Genomic DNA, 16,796 nt, shown 5'->3' with positions numbered 1-16,796 from the left:
TGAGCTGTTTCTGTGTAGACTAGGGAAAGACACCATTGTCCCCAGCTTAGAACGGCTCTTTTCCCAGTTGCTTTCATCCATGAAAGAGCCAGAAGGGCTGATCTCAACTAATCGGGCTGCACATCCCCTAATCCATGGGGTAGGGCAGTTCGGAGCCAATGTGCCACCTAAGGAATGAAAGAAAAGTTTCCTTGCCACAGGAAAGCACACCGAGGTCTGGTGTTTTCTCCATGAAATTGGAGTGGGCTTGAAGGGTGAGGCCTACTGACTGCCTTCCTTTATAGCCAGTTGAGAAAATGTGGCAAGGCTGATGCAAGCCGCTTACACCGAAAGGTGTCTCTTCAGAATAGGAGATTTTGCTACCAAACGCCAGCAGCTCCTCTCCCTCAGAGTGCTGTTTCTGTGTAGACTAGGGAAAGACACCATGGTCCCGAGCTTATACTGGCTCTTTTCCCAGTTGGTTTCATCCATGACTGAGTGAGAAAGGCTTATCTCAACTAATCGGGCTGCACAACCCTGTATCCTTGGGGTAGGGCAGTTCTGAGCCAATGTGCCACCGAAGGAATGAAAGCAAAGTTTTCGGCCTGGGAAGCAGTGCCTCAAGTAAGTCTGCCAACAGAGTTCCCTCCTTTATAGCCAGCTGAGAAAATGTGGCAAGGCTGAATCTACCCGCTTACAACGAAATGTTTCCCTTCAGAATAGGAGGTTTTGCTACCAAACGCCAGCAGCTCTCCTCCCTCAGAGTGCTGTTTGTGTGCAGACTAGGGAAAGACACCATGGTCCCCAGCTTAAAAGGGCTCTTTCCCAGTTGGTTTCATCCATGAAAGAGCCAGAAGGGCTGATCTCAACTAATCGGGCTGCACATCCCGGAATCCATGGGGTAGGGCAGTTCTGAGCCAATGTGCCACCTAAGGAATGAAAGAAAATTTCCTTGCCACAGGAAAGCACACCGAGGCCTGGTGATTTCTCTATGAAATTGGAGTGGGCTTGAAGGGTGAGGCCTACTGACTGCCCTCCTTTATAGCCAGTTGAGAAAATGTGGCTAGGCTAATGCAACCCTCTTACAACGAAATGATACTCTTCAGCATAGGAGATTTTGCTACCAAATGCCAGCAGCTCGTCTCCCTCAGAGTGCTGTTTCTGTGTAGACTAGGGAAAGACACCATGGTCCCCAGTTTAGAACGGCTCTTTTCCCATTTGGGTTCATCCATGAAAGTGTCAGAAGGGCTGATCTCAACAAATCGGGCTGCACATCCCTGAATCCTTGGGGTAGGGCAGTTCTGAGCCAATGTGCCACCTAAGGAATGAAAGCAAAGTTTTCAGCCTGGGAATCAGGGCCTCAAGTAAATCTGCCAACAGAGTGCCCTCCTTTATAGCCAGCTGAGCAAAAGTGGCAATGCTGAATCTACCCGCTTACAACGAAATGTTTCTCTTCAGAATAGGAGATTTTGCTACCAAACGCCAGCAGCTCCTCTCCCTCAGTGTTCTGTTTCTGTGTAGATTAGGGAAAGACACCATGGTCCCCAGCTTAGAACGGCTCTTTTCCCAGTTGGTTTCATCCATGAAAGAGCCAGAAGGGCTGATCTCAACTAATCGGGCTGCACATCCCTGTATCCTTGGGGTAGGGCAGTTCTGAGCCAATGTGCCACCTAAGGAATGAAAGCAAAGATTTCAGCCTGGGACGAAGGTCCTCAGGTAAGTCTGCCAACAGAGTGCACTCCTTTATAGCCAGCTGAGAAAATGTGGCCAGGCTGAATCTACCCGCTTACAACGAAATGTTTCCCTTCAGAATAGGAGGTTTTGCTACCAAACGCCAGCAGCTCTCCTCCCTCAAAGAGCTGTTTGTGTGTAGACTAGGGAAAGACACCATGGTCCCCAGCTTAAAGGGCTCTTTCCCAGTTGGTTTCATCCATGAAAGAGCCAGAAGGGCTGATCTCAACTAATCAGGCTGCACATCCCTGAATCCTTTGGGTAGGGCAGTTCTGAGCCAATGTGCCACCTAAGGAATGGGAGCAAAGTTTTCAGCCTGGGAAGCAGGGCCTCAAGTAAATGTGCCAACAGAGTGCCCTCCTTTATAGCCAGTTAAGAAAATGTGGCAAGGCTGACGGAACCCGCTAACAACGAAATGATTCTCTTCAGAATAGGAGATGTTGCTACCAAACGCCAGCAGCTCCTCTCCCTCAGTGTGTTGTTTCTGTGTAGACTAGGGAAAGACACCATGGTCCCCAGCTTAGAACGGCTCTTTTCCCAGTTGGTTTCATCCAAGAAAGAGCCAGAAGTGCTGATCTCAACTAATCGGGCTGCACATCCCGGAATCCATGGGGTAGGGCAGTTCTGAGCCAATGTGCCACCTAAGGAAAGAAAGAAAAGTTTCCTTGACACAGGAAAGCACACCGAGGCCTGGTGATTTCTCTATGAAATTGGAATGGGCTTGAAGGGTGAGGCCTACTGACTGCCCTCCTTTATAGCCAGTTGAGAAAATGTGGCTAGGCTAATGCAACCCTCTTACAACGAAATGATACTCTTCAGCATAGGAGATTTTGCTACCAAACGCCAGCAGCTCGTCTCCCTCAGAGTGCTGTTTCTGTGTAGATTAGGGAAAGACACCATGGTCCCCAGCTTAGAACGGCTCTTTTCCCAGTTGGTTTCATCCATGAAAGAGCCAGAAGGGCTGATCTCAACTAATCGGGCTGCACATCCCTGTATCCTTGGGGTAGGGCAGTTCTGAGCCAATGTGCCACCTAAGGAATGAAAGCAAAGATTTCAGCCTGGGATGCATGACCTCAAGTAAGTGTGCCAACAGAGTGCCCTCCTTTATAGACAGCTGAGAAAATGTGGCCAGGCTGAATCTACCCGCTTACAACGAAATGTTTCCCTTCAGAATAGGAGGTTTTGCTACCAAACGCCAGCAGCTCTCCTCCCTCAAAGAGCTGTTTGTGTGTAGACTAGGGAAAGACACCATGGTCCCCAGCTTAAAGGGCTCTTTCCCAGTTGGTTTCATCCATGAAAGAGCCAGAAGGGCTGATCTCAACTAATCGGGCTGCACATCCCGGAATCCATGGGGTAGGGCAGTTCTGAGCCAATGTGCCACCTAAGGAACGAAAGAAAAGTTTCCTTGCCACAGGAAAGCACACCGAGGCCTGGTGATTTCTCTATGAAATTGGAATGGGCTTGAAGGGTGAGGCCTACTGACTGCCCTCCTTTATAGCCAGTTGAGAAAATGTGGCTAAGCTAATGCAACCCTCTTACAACAAAATGATACTCTTCAGCATAGGAGATTTTGCTACCAAACGCCAGCAGCTCGTATCCCTCAGAGTGCTGTTTCTGTGCAGACTAGGGAAAGACACCATGGTCCCCAGCTTAGAACGGCTCTTTTCCCACTTGGTTTCATCCATGAAAGAGCCAGAAGGGCTGATCTCAACAAATCGGGCTGCACATTCCTGTATCCTTGGGTAGGGCAGTTCTGAGCCAATGTGCCACCTAAGGAATGAAAGCAAAGATTTCAGCCTGGGACGCATGACCTCAAGTAAGTGTGCCAACAGAGTGCCCTCCTTTATAGCCAGCTGAGAAAATGTGGCCAGGCTGAATCTACCCGCTTACAACGAAATGTTTCCCTTCAGAATAGGAGGTTTTGCTACCAAACGCCAGCAGCTCTCCTCCCTCAAAGAGCTGTTTGTGTGTAGACTAGGGAAAGACACCATGGTCCCCAGCTTAAAGGGCTCTTTCCCAGTTGGTTTCATCCATGAAAGAGCCAGAAGGGCTGATCTCAACTAATCAGGCTGCACATCCCTGAATCCTTTGGGTAGGGCAGTTCTGAGCCAATGTGCCACCTAAGGAATGAGAGCAAAGTTTTCAGCCTGGGAAGCAGGGCCTCAAGTAAATCTGCCAACAGAGTGCCCTCCTTTATACCCAGCTGAGCAAAAGTGGCAACGCTGTATCTACCCGCTTACAACGAAATGTTTCTCTTCAGAATAGGAGATTTTGCTACCAAACGCCAGCAGCTCCTCTCCCTCAGTGAGCTGTTTCTGTGTAGACTACGGAAAGACACCATGGTTCCCAGCTTAGAACGGCTCTTTTCCCAGTTGCTTTCATCCATGAAAGAGCCAGAAGGGCTGATCTCAACTAATCGGGCTGCACATCCCCTAATCCATGGGGTAGGGCAGTTCGGAGCCAATGTGCCACCTAAGGAATGAAAGAAAAGTTTCCTTGCCACAGGAAAGCACACCGAGGCCTGGTGTTTTCTCCATGAAATTGGAGTGGGCTTGAAGGGTGAGGCCTACTGACTGCCTTCCTTTATAGCCAGTTGAGAAAATGTGGCAAGGCTGATGCAAGCCGCTTACACCGAAAGGTGTCTCTTCAGAATAGGAGATTTTGCTACCAAACGCCAGCAGCTCCTCTCCCTCAGAGTGCTGTTTCTGTGTACACTAGGGAAAGACACCATGGTCCCGAGCTTATACCGGCTCTTTTCCCAGTTGGTTTCATCCATGACTGAGTGAGAAAGGCTTATCTCAACTAATCGGGCTGCACAACCCTGTATCCTTGGGGTAGGGCAGTTCTGAGCCAATGTGCCACCGAAGGAATGAAAGCAAAGTTTTCGGCCTGGGAAGCAGTGCCTCAAGTAAGTCTGCCAACAGAGTTCCCTCCTTTATAGCCAGCTGAGAAAATGTGGCAAGGCTGAATCTACCCGCTTACAACGAAATGTTTCCCTTCAGAATAGGAGGTTTTGCTACCAAACGCCAGCAGCTCTCCTCCCTCAGAGTGCTGTTTGTGTGCAGACTAGGGAAAGACACCATGGTCCCCAGCTTAAAAGGGCTCTTTCCCAGTTGGTTTCATCCATGAAAGAGCCAGAAGGGCTGATCTCAACTAATCGGGCTGCACATCCCGGAATCCATGGGGTAGGGCAGTTCTGAGCCAATGTGCCACCTAAGGAATGAAAGAAAATTTCCTTGCCACAGGAAAGCACACCGAGGCCTGGTGATTTCTCTATGAAATTGGAGTGGGCTTGAAGGGTGAGGCCTACTGACTGCCCTCCTTTATAGCCAGTTGAGAAAATGTGGCTAGGCTAATGCAACCCTCTTACAACGAAATGATACTCTTCAGCATAGGAGATTTTGCTACCAAATGCCAGCAGCTCGTCTCCCTCAGAGTGCTGTTTCTGTGTAGACTAGGGAAAGACACCATGGTCCCCAGTTTAGAACGGCTCTTTTCCCATTTGGGTTCATCCATGAAAGTGTCAGAAGGGCTGATCTCAACAAATCGGGCTGCACATCCCTGAATCCTTGGGGTAGGGCAGTTCTGAGCCAATGTGCCACCTAAGGAATGAAAGCAAAGTTTTCAGCCTGGGAATCAGGGCCTCAAGTAAATCTGCCAACAGAGTGCCCTCCTTTATAGCCAGCTGAGCAAAAGTGGCAACGCTGAATCTACCCGCTTACAACGAAATGTTTCTCTTCAGAATAGGAGATTTTGCTACCAAACGCCAGCAGCTCCTCTCCCTCAGTGTTCTGTTTCTGTGTAGATTAGGGAAAGACACCATGGTCCCCAGCTTAGAACGGCTCTTTTCCCAGTTGGTTTCATCCATGAAAGAGCCAGAAGGGCTGATCTCAACTAATCGGGCTGCACATCCCTGTATCCTTGGGGTAGGGCAGTTCTGAGCCAATGTGCCACCTAAGGAATGAAAGCAAAGATTTCAGCCTGGGACGAAGGTCCTCAGGTAAGTCTGCCAACAGAGTGCACTCCTTTATAGCCAGCTGAGAAAATGTGGCCAGGCTGAATCTACCCGCTTACAACGAAATGTTTCCCTTCAGAATAGGAGGTTTTGCTACCAAACGCCAGCAGCTCTCCTCCCTCAAAGAGCTGTTTGTGTGTAGACTAGGGAAAGACACCATGGTCCCCAGCTTAAAGGGCTCTTTCCCAGTTGGTTTCATCCATGAAAGAGCCAGAAGGGCTGATCTCAACTAATCAGGCTGCACATCCCTGAATCCTTTGGGTAGGGCAGTTCTGAGCCAATGTGCCACCTAAGGAATGGGAGCAAAGTTTTCAGCCTGGGAAGCAGGGCCTCAAGTAAATGTGCCAACAGAGTGCCCTCCTTTATAGCCAGTTAAGAAAATGTGGCAAGGCTGACGGAACCCGCTAACAACGAAATGATTCTCTTCAGAATAGGAGATGTTGCTACCAAACGCCAGCAGCTCCTCTCCCTCAGTGTGTTGTTTCTGTGTAGACTAGGGAAAGACACCATGGTCCCCAGCTTAGAACGGCTCTTTTCCCAGTTGGTTTCATCCAAGAAAGAGCCAGAAGTGCTGATCTCAACTAATCGGGCTGCACATCCCGGAATCCATGGGGTAGGGCAGTTCTGAGCCAATGTGCCACCTAAGGAACGAAAGAAAAGTTTCCTTGACACAGGAAAGCACACCGAGGCCTGGTGATTTCTCTATGAAATTGGAATGGGCTTGAAGGGTGAGGCCTACTGATTGCCCTCCTTTATAGCCAGTTGAGAAAATGTGGCTAGGCTAATGCAACCCTCTTACAACGAAATGATACTCTTCAGCATAAGAGATTTTGCTACCAAACGCCAGCAGCTCGTCTCCCTCAGAGTGCTGTTTCTGTGTAGACTAGGGAAAGACACCATGGTCCCGAGCTTAGAACGGCTCTTTTCCCAGTGGGTTTCATCCATGAAAGAGGCAGAAGGGCTGATCTCAACAAATCGGGCTGCACATTCCTGTATCCTTGGGTAGGGCAGTTCTGAGCCAATGTGCCACCTAAGGAACGAAAGCAAAGATTTCAGCCTGGGACGCATGACCTCAAGTAAGTGTGCCAACAGAGTGCCCTCCTTTATAGCCAGCTGAGAAAATGTGGCCAGGCTGAATCTACCCGCTTACAACGAAATGTTTCCCTACAGAATAGGAGGTTTTGCTACCAAACGCCAGCAGCTCTCCTCCCTCAAAGAGCTGTTTGTGTGTAGACTAGGGAAAGACACCATGGTCCCCAGCTTAAAGGGCTCTTTCCCAGTTGGTTTCATCCATGAAAGAGCCAGAAGGGCTGATATCAACTAATCAGGCTGCACATCCCTGAATCCTTTGGGTAGGGCAGTTCGGAGCCAATGTGCCACCTAAGGAATGAAAGAAAAGTTTCCTTGCCACAGGAAAGCACACCGAGGCCTGGTGTTTTCTCCATGAAATTGGAGTGGGCTTGAAGGGTGAGGCCTACTGACTGCCCTCCTTTATAGCCAGTTGAGAAAATGTGGCTAGGCTAATGCAACCCTCTTACAACGAAATGATACTCTTCAGAATAGGAGATTTTGCTACCAAACGCCAGCAGCTCGTCTCCCTCAGAGTGCTGTTTCTGTGTAGACTAGGGAAAGACACCATGGTCCCCAGCTTAGAACGGCTCTTTTCCCAGTGGGTCTCATTCATGAAAGAGCCAGAAGGGATGATCTCAACTAATCGGGCTGCACATCCCTGTATCCTTGGGGTAGGGCAGTTCTGAGCCAATGTGCCACCTAAGGAATGAAAGCAAAGATTCCAGCCTTGGACGAAGTTCCTCAAGTAAGTCTGCCAACAGAGTGCCCTCGTTTATAGTCAGCTGAGAAAATGTGGCAAGGCTGAATATACCCACTTACAGCGAAATGTTTCTCTTCAGAATAGCAGATGTTACTACCCAACGGAAGCAGCTCCTCTCCCTCAGTGTGCTGTTTCTGTGTAGACTAGGGAAAGACACCATGGTCCCCAGCTTAGAACGGCTGTTTTCCCAGTTGGTTTCATCCATGAAAGAGCCAGAAGGGCTGATCTCAACTAATCGGGCTGCACATCCCTGAATCCTTGGGGTAGGGCAGTTCTGAGCCAATGTGCCACATAAGGAAAGAAAGCAAAGTTTTCACCCTGGGACGCAGGACCTCAAGTAAGTCTGCCAACAGAGTGCCCTGCTTTATAGCCAGTTAAGAAAATGTGGCAAGGCTGACGGAACCCGCTTACAACGAAATGATTCTCTTCAGAATAGGAGATGTTGCTACCAAACGCCAGCAGCTCCTCTCCCTCAGTGTGTTGTTTCTGTGTAGACTAGGGAAAGACACCATGGTCCCCAGCTTAGAACGGCTCTTTTCCCAGTTGCTTTCATCCAAGAAAGAGCCAGAAGTGCTGATCTCAACTAATCGGGCTGCACATCCCCTAATCCATGGGGTAGGGGAGTTCGGAGCCAATGTGCCACCTAAGGAATGAAAGAAAAGTTTCCTTGCCACAGGAAAGCACACCGAGGCCTGGTGTTTTCTCCATGAAATTGGAGTGGGCTTGAAGGGTGAGGCCTACTGACTGCCTTCCTTTATAGCCAGTTGAGAAAATGTGGCAAGGCTGATGCAAGCCGCTTACACCGAAAGGTGTCTCTTTAGAATAGGAGATTTTGCTACCAAACGCCAGCAGCTCCTCTCCCTCAGAGTGCTGTTTCTGTGTAGACTAGGGAAAGACACCATGGTCCCGAGCTTATACCGGCTCTTTTCCCAGTTGGTTTCATCCATGACAGAGTCAGAAAGGCTTATCTCAACTAATCGGGCTGCACAACCCTGTATCCTTGGGGTAGGGCAGTTCTGAACCAATGTGCCACCGAAGGAATGAAAGCAAAGTTTTCGGCCTGGGAAGCAGTGCCCCATGTAAGTCTGCCAACAGAGTGCCCTCCTTTATAGCCAGCTGAGAAAATGTGGCAAGGCTGAATCTACCCGCTTACAACGAAATGTTTCCCTTCAGAATAGGAGGTTTTGCTACCAAACGCCAGCAGCTCTCCTCCCTCAGAGTGCTGTTTGTGTGCAGACTAGGGAAAGACACCATGGTCCCCAGCTTAAAAGGGCTCTTTCCCAGTTGGTTTCATCCATGAAAGAGCCAGAAGGGCTGATCTCAACTAATCGGGCTGCACATCCCGGAATCCATGGGGTAGGGCAGTTCTGAGCCAATGTGCCACCTAAGGAACGAAAGAAAAGTTTCCTTCCCACAGGAAAGCACACCGAGGCCTGGTGATTTCTCTATGAAATTGGAATGGGCTTGAAGGGTGAGGCCTACTGACTGCCCTCCTTTATAGCCAGTTGAGAAAATGTGGCTAAGCTAATGCAACCCTCTTACAACAAAATGATACTCTTCAGCATAGGAGATTTTGCTACCAAACGCCAGCAGCTCGTATCCCTCAGAGTGCTGTTTCTGTGCAGACTAGGGAAAGACACCATGGTCCCCAGCTTAGAACGGCTCTTTTCCCACTTGGTTTCATCCATGAAAGAGCCAGAAGGGCTGATCTCAACAAATCGGGCTGCACATTCCTGTATCCTTGGGTAGGGCAGTTCTGAGCCAATGTGCCACCTAAGGAATGAAAGCAAAGATTTCAGCCTGGGACGCATGACCTCAAGTAAGTGTGCCAACAGAGTGCCCTCCTTTATAGCCAGCTGAGAAAATGTGGCCAGGCTGAATCTACCCGCTTACAACGAAATGTTTCCCTTCAGAATAGGAGGTTTTGCTACCAAACGCCAGCAGCTCTCCTCCCTCAAAGAGCTGTTTGTGTGTAGACTAGGGAAAGACACCATGGTCCCCAGCTTAAAGGGCTCTTTCCCAGTTGGTTTCATCCATGAAAGAGCCAGAAGGGCTGATCTCAACTAATCAGGCTGCACATCCCTGAATCCTTTGGGTAGGGCGGTTCTGAGCCAATGTGCCACCTAAGGAATGAGAGCAAAGTTTTCAGCCTGGGAAGCAGGGCCTCAAGTAAATCTGCCAACAGAGTGCCCTCCTTTATACCCAGCTGAGCAAAAGTGGCAACGCTGTATCTACCCGCTTACAACGAAATGTTTCTCTTCAGAATAGGAGATTTTGCTACCAAACGCCAGCAGCTCCTCTCCCTCAGTGAGCTGTTTCTGTGTAGACTACGGAAAGACACCATGGTTCCCAGCTTAGAACGGCTCTTTTCCCAGTTGCTTTCATCCATGAAAGAGCCAGAAGGGCTGATCTCAACTAATCGGGCTGCACATCCCCTAATCCATGGGGTAGGGCAGTTCGGAGCCAATGTGCCACCTAAGGAATGAAAGAAAAGTTTCCTTGCCACAGGAAAGCACACCGAGGCCTGGTGTTTTCTCCATGAAATTGGAGTGGGCTTGAAGGGTGAGGCCTACTGACTGCCTTCCTTTATAGCCAGTTGAGAAAATGTGGCAAGGCTGATGCAAGCCGCTTACACCGAAAGGTGTCTCTTCAGAATAGGAGATTTTGCTACCAAACGCCAGCAGCTCCTCTCCCTCAGAGTGCTGTTTCTGTGTACACTAGGGAAAGACACCATGGTCCCGAGCTTATACCGGCTCTTTTCCCAGTTGGTTTCATCCATGACTGAGTGAGAAAGGCTTATCTCAACTAATCGGGCTGCACAACCCTGTATCCTTGGGGTAGGGCAGTTCTGAGCCAATGTGCCACCGAAGGAATGAAAGCAAAGTTTTCGGCCTGGGAAGCAGTGCCTCAAGTAAGTCTGCCAACAGAGTTCCCTCCTTTATAGCCAGCTGAGAAAATGTGGCAAGGCTGAATCTACCCGCTTACAACGAAATGTTTCCCTTCAGAATAGGAGGTTTTGCTACCAAACGCCAGCAGCTCTCCTCCCTCAGAGTGCTGTTTGTGTGCAGACTAGGGAAAGACACCATGGTCCCCAGCTTAAAAGGGCTCTTTCCCAGTTGGTTTCATCCATGAAAGAGCCAGAAGGGCTGATCTCAACTAATCGGGCTGCACATCCCGGAATCCATGGGGTAGGGCAGTTCTGAGCCAATGTGCCACCTAAGGAATGAAAGAAAATTTCCTTGCCACAGGAAAGCACACCGAGGCCTGGTGATTTCTCTATGAAATTGGAGTGGGCTTGAAGGGTGAGGCCTACTGACTGCCCTCCTTTATAGCCAGTTGAGAAAATGTGGCTAGGCTAATGCAACCCTCTTACAACGAAATGATACTCTTCAGCATAGGAGATTTTGCTACCAAATGCCAGCAGCTCGTCTCCCTCAGAGTGCTGTTTCTGTGCAGACTAGGGAAAGACACCATGGTCCCCAGTTTAGAACGGCTCTTTTCCCATTTGGGTTCATCCATGAAAGTGTCAGAAGGGCTGATCTCAACAAATCGGGCTGCACATCCCTGAATCCTTGGGGTAGGGCAGTTCTGAGCCAATGTGCCACCTAAGGAATGAAAGCAAAGTTTTCAGCCTGGGAATCAGGGCCTCAAGTAAATCTGCCAACAGAGTGCCCTCCTTTATAGCCAGCTGAGCAAAAGTGGCAACGCTGAATCTACCCGCTTACAACGAAATGTTTCTCTTCAGAATAGGAGATTTTGCTACCAAACGCCAGCAGCTCCTCTCCCTCAGTGTTCTGTTTCTGTGTAGATTAGGGAAAGACACCATGGTCCCCAGCTTAGAACGGCTCTTTTCCCAGTTGGTTTCATCCATGAAAGAGCCAGAAGGGCTGATCTCAACAAATCGGGCTGCACATCCCTGTATCCTTGGGGTAGGGCAGTTCTGAGCCAATGTGCCACCTAAGGAATGAAAGCAAAGATTTCAGCCTGGGACGAAGGTCCTCAGGTAAGTGTGCCAACAGAGTGCACTCCTTTATAGCCAGCTGAGAAAATGTGGCCAGGCTGAATCTACCCGCTTACAACGAAATGTTTCCCTTCAGAATAGGAGGTTTTGCTACCAAACGCCAGCAGCTCTCCTCCCTCAAAGAGCTGTTTGTGTGTAGACTAGGGAAAGACACCATGGTCCCCAGCTTAAAGGGCTCTTTCCCAGTTGGTTTCATCCATGAAAGAGCCAGAAGGGCTGATCTCAACTAATCAGGCTGCACATCCCTGAATCCTTTGGGTAGGGCAGTTCTGAGCCAATGTGCCACCTAAGGAATGAGAGCAAAGTTTTCAGCCTGGGAAGCAGGGCCTCAAGTAAATCTGCCAACAGAGTGCCCTCCTTTATACCCAGCTGAGCAAAAGTGGCAACGCTGTATCTACCCGCTTACAACGAAATGTTTCTCTTCAGAATAGGAGATTTTGCTACCAAACGCCAGCAGCTCCTCTCCCTCAGTGAGCTGTTTCTGTGTAGACTAGGGAAAGACACCATGGTCCCCAGCTTAGAACGGCTCTTTTCCCAGTTGCTTTCATCCATGAAAGAGCCAGAAGGGCTGATCTCAACTAATCGGGCTGCACATCCCCTAATCCATGGGGTAGGGCAGTTCGGAGCCAATGTGCCACCTAAGGAATGAAAGAAAAGTTTCCTTGCCACAGGAAAGCACACCGAGGCCTGGTGTTTTCTCCATGAAATTGGAGTGGGCTTGAAGGGTGAGGCCTACTGACTGCCTTCCTTTATAGCCAGTTGAGAAAATGTGGCAAGGCTGATGCAAGCCGCTTACACCGAAAGGTGTCTCTTCAGAATAGGAGATTTTGCTACCAAACGCCAGCAGCTCCTCTCCCTCAGAGTGCTGTTTCTGTGTAGACTAGGGAAAGACACCATGGTCCCGAGCTTATACCGGCTCTTTTCCCAGTTGGTTTCATCCATGACTGAGTGAGAAAGGCTTATCTCAACTAATCGGGCTGCACAACCCTGTATCCTTGGGGTAGGGCAGTTCTGAGCCAATGTGCCACCGAAGGAATGAAAGCAAAGTTTTCGGCCTGGGAAGCAGTGCCTCAAGTAAGTCTGCCAACAGAGTTCCCTCCTTTATAGCCAGCTGAGAAAATGTGGCAAGGCTGAATCTACCCGCTTACAACGAAATGTTTCCCTTCAGAATAGGAGGTTTTGCTACCAAACGCCAGCAGCTCTCCTCCCTCAGAGTGCTGTTTGTGTGCAGACTAGGGAAAGACACCATGGTCCCCAGCTTAAAAGGGCTCTTTCCCAGTTGGTTTCATCCATGAAAGAGCCAGAAGGGCTGATCTCAACTAATCGGGCTGCACATCCCGGAATCCATGGGGTAGGGCAGTTCTGAGCCAATGTGCCACCTAAGGAATGAAAGAAAATTTCCTTGCCACAGGAAAGCACACCGAGGCCTGGTGATTTCTCTATGAAATTGGAGTGGGCTTGAAGGGTGAGGCCTACTGCCTGCCCTCCTTTATAGCCAGTTGAGAAAATGTGGCTAGGCTAATGCAACCCTCTTACAACGAAATGATACTCTTCAGCATAGGAGATTTTGCTACCAAATGCCAGCAGCTCGTCTCCCTCAGAGTGCTGTTTCTGTGCAGACTAGGGAAAGACACCATGGTCCCCAGTTTAGAACGGCTCTTTTCCCAATTGGGTTCATCCATGAAAGTGTCAGAAGGGCTGATCTCAACAAATCGGGCTGCACATCCCTGAATCCTTGGGGTAGGGCAGTTCTGAGCCAATGTGCCACCTAAGGAATGAAAGCAAAGTTTTCAGCCTGGGAATCAGGGCCTCAAGTAAATCTGCCAACAGAGTGCCCTCCTTTATAGCCAGCTGAGCAAAAGTGGCAACGCTGAATCTACCCGCTTACAACGAAATGTTTCTCTTCAGAATAGGAGATTTTGCTACCAAACGCCAGCAGCTCCTCTCCCTCAGTGTTCTGTTTCTGTGTAGATTAGGGAAAGACACCATGGTCCCCAGCTTAGAACGGCTCTTTTCCCAGTTGGTTTCATCCATGAAAGAGCCAGAAGGGCTGATCTCAACTAATCGGGCTGCACATCCCTGTATCCTTGGGGTAGGGCAGTTCTGAGCCAATGTGCCACCTAAGGAATGAAAGCAAAGATTTCAGCCTGGGACGAAGGTCCTCAGGTAAGTCTGCCAACAGAGTGCACTCCTTTATAGCCAGCTGAGAAAATGTGGCCAGGCTGAATCTACCCGCTTACAACGAAATGTTTCCCTTCAGAATAGGAGGTTTTGCTACCAAACGCCAGCAGCTCTCCTCCCTCAAAGAGCTGTTTGTGTGTAGACTAGGGAAAGACACCATGGTCCCCAGCTTAAAGGGCTCTTTCCCAGTTGGTTTCATCCATGAAAGAGCCAGAAGGGCTGATCTCAACTAATCAGGCTGCACATCCCTGAATCCTTTGGGTAGGGCAGTTCTGAGCCAATGTGCCACCTAAGGAATGGGAGCAAAGTTTTCAGCCTGGTAAGCAGGGCCTCAAGTAAATGTGCCAACAGAGTGCCCTCCTTTATAGCCAGTTAAGAAAATGTGGCAAGGCTGACGGAACCCGCTTACAACGAAATGATTCTCTTCAGAATAGGAGATGTTGCTACCAAACGCCAGCAGCTCCTCTCCCTCAGTGTGTTGTTTCTGTGTAGACTAGGGAAAGACACCATGGTCCCCAGCTTAGAACGGCTCTTTTCCCAGTTGGTTTCATCCATGAAAGAGCCAGAAGGGCTGATCTCAACTAATCGGGCTGCACATCCCTGTATCCTTGGGGTAGGGCAGTTCTGAGCCAATGTGCCACCTAAGGAATGAAAGCAAAGATTTCAGCCTGGGATGCATGACCTCAAGTAAGTGTGCCAACAGAGTGCCCTCCTTTATAGACAGCTGAGAAAATGTGGCCAGGCTGAATCTACCCGCTTACAACGAAATGTTTCCCTTCAGAATAGGAGGTTTTGCTACCAAACGCCAGCAGCTCTCCTCCCTCAAAGAGCTGTTTGTGTGTAGACTAGGGAAAGACACCATGGTCCCCAGCTTAAAGGGCTCTTTCCCAGTTGGTTTCATCCATGAAAGAGCCAGAAGGGCTGATCTCAACTAATCGGGCTGCACATCCCGGAATCCATGGGGTAGGGCAGTTCTGAGCCAATGTGCCACCTAAGGAACGAAAGAAAAGTTTCCTTGCCACAGGAAAGCACACCGAGGCCTGGTGATTTCTCTATGAAATTGGAATGGGCTTGAAGGGTGAGGCCTACTGACTGCCCTCCTTTATAGCCAGTTGAGAAAATGTGGCTAGGCTAATGCAACCCTCTTACAACGAAATGATACTCTTCAGCATAGGAGATTTTGCTACCAAACGCCAGCAGCTCGTCTCCCTCAGAGTGCTGTTTCTGTGTAGACTAGGGAAAGACACCATGGTCCCCAGCTTAGAACGGCTCTTTTCCCAGTGGGTTTCATCCATGAAAGAGGCAGAAGGGCTGATCTCAACAAATCGGGCTGCACATTCCTGTATCCTTGGGTAGGGCAGTTCTGAGCCAATGTGCCACCTAAGGAACGAAAGCAAAGATTTCAGCCTGGGACGCATGACCTCAAGTAAGTGTGCCAACAGAGTGCCCTCCTTTATAGCCAGCTGAGAAAATGTGGCCAGGCTGAATCTACCCGCTTACAACGAAATGTTTCCCTTCAGAATAGGAGGTTTTGCTACCAAACGCCAGCAGCTCTCCTCCCTCAAAGAGCTGTTTGTGTGTAGACTAGGGAAAGACACCATGGTCCCCAGCTTAAAGGGCTCTTTCCCAGTTGGTTTCATCCATGAAAGAGCCAGAAGGGCTGATCTCAACTAATCAGGCTGCACATCCCTGAATCCTTTGGGTAGGGCAGTTCGGAGCCAATGTGCCACCTAAGGAATGAAAGAAAAGTTTTCTTGCCACAGGAAAGCACACCGAGGCCTGGTGTTTTCTCCATGAAATTGGAGTGGGCTTGAAGGGTGAGGCCTACTGACTGCCCTCCTTTATAGCCAGTTGAGAAAATGTGGCTAGGCTAATGCAACCCTCTTACAACGAAATGATACTCTTCAGAATAGGAGATTTTGCTACCAAACGCCAGCAGCTCGTCTCCCTCAGAGTGCTGTTTCTGTGTAGACTAGGGAAAGACACCATGGTCCCCAGCTTAGAACGGCTCTTTTCCCAGTGGGTCTCATTCATGAAAGAGCCAGAAGGGCTGATCTCAACTAATCGGGCTGCACATCCCTGTATCCTTGGGGTAGGGCAGTTCTGAGCCAATGTGCCACCTAAGGAATGAAAGCAAAGATTCCAGCCTTGGACGAAGTTCCTCAAGTAAGTCTGCCAACAGAGTGCCCTCGTTTATAGTCAGCTGAGAAAATGTGGCAAGGCTGAATATACCCACTTACAGCGAAATGTTTCTCTTCAGAATAGCAGATGTTACTACCCAACGGAAGCAGCTCCTCTCCCTCAGTGTGCTGTTTCTGTGTAGACTAGGGAAAGACACCATGGTCCCCAGCTTAGAACGGCTGTTTTCCCAGTTGGTTTCATCAATGAAAGAGCCAGAAGGGCTGATCTCAACTAATCGGGCTGCACATCCCTGAATCCTTGGGGTAGGGCAGTTCTGAGCCAATGTGCCACATAAGGAAAGAAAGCAAAGTTTTCACCCTGGGACGCAGGACCTCAAGTAAGTCTGCCAACAGAGTGCCCTCCTTTATAGCCAGTTAAGAAAATGTGGCAAGGCTGACGGAACCCGCTTACAACGAAATGATTCTCTTCAGAATAGGAGATGTTGCTACCAAACGCCAGCAGCTCCTCTCCCTCAGTGTGTTGTTTCTGTGTAGACTAGGGAAAGACACCATGGTCCCCAGCTTAGAACGGCTCTTTTCCCAGTTGCTTTCATCCAAGAAAGAGCCAGAAGTGCTGATCTCAACTAATCGGGCTGCACATCCCCTAATCCATGGGGTAGGGGAGTTCGGAGCCAATGTGCCACCTAAGGAATGAAAGAAAAGTTTCCTGGCCACAGGAAAGCACACCGAGGCCTGGTGTTTTCTCCATGAAATTGGAGTGGGCATGAAGGGTGAGGCCTACTGACTGCCCTCCTTTATAGCCAGTTGAGAAAATGTGGCCAGGCTAAGGCAACCCTCTTACAACGAAATGATACTCTTCAGCATAGGAGATTTTGCTACCAAACGCCAGCAGCTCGT

This window comes from Eschrichtius robustus, chromosome 20 (assembly GCF_028021215.1).
Source record: "Eschrichtius robustus isolate mEscRob2 chromosome 20, mEscRob2.pri, whole genome shotgun sequence".
Taxonomy (NCBI): Eukaryota; Metazoa; Chordata; class Mammalia; order Artiodactyla; family Eschrichtiidae; genus Eschrichtius; species Eschrichtius robustus.
The sequence above is the reverse complement of the archived record's forward strand: the minus strand, read 5'-3'. Positions refer to the sequence as shown.